The sequence below is a fragment of the Frankliniella occidentalis genome, unplaced genomic scaffold, assembly GCF_000697945.3.
Source record: "Frankliniella occidentalis isolate FOCC.00 unplaced genomic scaffold, Focc_3.1 Scaffold30, whole genome shotgun sequence".
Lineage (NCBI taxonomy): Eukaryota > Metazoa > Arthropoda > Insecta > Thysanoptera > Thripidae > Frankliniella > Frankliniella occidentalis.
In genome coordinates, this window is record NW_026267160.1 from 2,063,491 (window position 1) to 2,065,068 (window position 1,578).

Sequence of the window (1,578 nt, forward strand, 5' to 3'; positions counted from 1 at the left end):
CCCGCCCAACCAAACCACCACCATGGAGCCGGCAGTTAGTCCTCGCCGAGGTAATGTGAGTACTGTAATGTTGGCTTGAAAGGCTCGTGCTCGAAAAATGACCCATTCGGTAACCATCGAATTAGACTGCCAGGTTTTTGCGCTGTGTTGGCCACTTTCTTCACAATTTTTGCTGCAAAAAAATATCTTATCGAACGAATTCTGTAGTCGTGTGTCGTTTCTAATTGTTACATTGCAAAATAATTTTTCGACTCTGCGTATCTTTTCTAGAGCAGGTGAGTCGGTAAAAGAGAATACATTACTCGGACAGCGCGTATAAGTATTGTTTGCGAGAGTGGTTTTCGGTACAGTCCACCAGGTCCGCAGTGTTTTTCAGCCCAGCACGGCGTCGTCACCGCCCTGCGGGTATGCGCGGGCCGGCTCGGGCCGAGGCACGGCCGGGGCACAGCAGGGCGTGGGGCTTACCTTCCTCGGCGTTATTTTCTCGACCAAGCCGGGGCCAGAGGCCAGGGCCAGCCCTCCCTGCTCGGACGGGATTTGCTGTCCGGGTTGCCTATGCCGCGGGCGTGGCGGGGCGTGGCGGGGCGTGGCGGGGCCGAAGCCGTTGCGAGCCCCGAGACTCGGGGGTCAGGGGGCTCGGCCGGGCCGGGGGCCGGGGGGTTGGGCCGGCTGATGTGGTTCGGGGACTCACGGATTAGACAGCGTGGGTTACCGGTGGAGGCCCGGGCCGGCGGGGCCGAAGCAACCCCCGAGCGCTCCGCTTCCCCGCCCCGGCCCCGCCCCGCCCCGCGACCGACCCACGAGAGAGCCCGGCCCTGGCGCAGCCCTGGCGCGGTGGATCCGCGGGTCGGCGGGCCGGGGGTGGGCGCGCCCTGTGCGCGTTGCCAGCGCGACCCTCTCTCTCCTGGCGGTGTACTCGGCGGGCCGGGCAGGGGCCGGTGGGGCTGAGGGGCCCTCCAGGACGTGGGGTGTGCAGCACCAGCAGGGGACGCGGCAGCGGCTACCTCCACCAGAGTTTGCAGCCGTTTGTGCCGTGGGCGCTGGGCCGGGCTGTGCGGGTCCAGGCCCGTCCCATCCGCACAGCATCCCCCCGCACGCCGGCTCCGCCCCCAGCTCAGCCTGGCCCCCGCGACTCCGCAAACTAAAGGGAAGTTGCAGGAGGGAGGGGGCTCCTGCGATTACAGGCCGGCGCTCGGCCCAGCACGCCGCAGCGCCAGGGGTTGGCGGGTGGACGGAGCAGGGTAGCTCAAAGAGAGGGGAGAGAGGCAGAGAAAGGGGGTCAAATCAGGAGGCTCGGGAAGAACTATAGTGTTTTAACGACAGGATTCCAGGAATCGCTCTTGACCCATCGGATTAATTGCGCAGTTTGCCGCGCAGCAGCACCAGCACCGCGGCGACGCTCCTTTTCAACAAAAGCTGTTATCGTTCAAGATTCCGGGGGCCGGCGCGCGCGACGGGACCGGACGGGGGCCCCGGGTGATGAGAGGCCCCGAAAAAAGAGTAAAATAAAATTAGAGGGGGAAAAAATTCAGGCCCTATCTCTGGCGTGGCTGCCAGCATATCTCACGCGCAATGGCC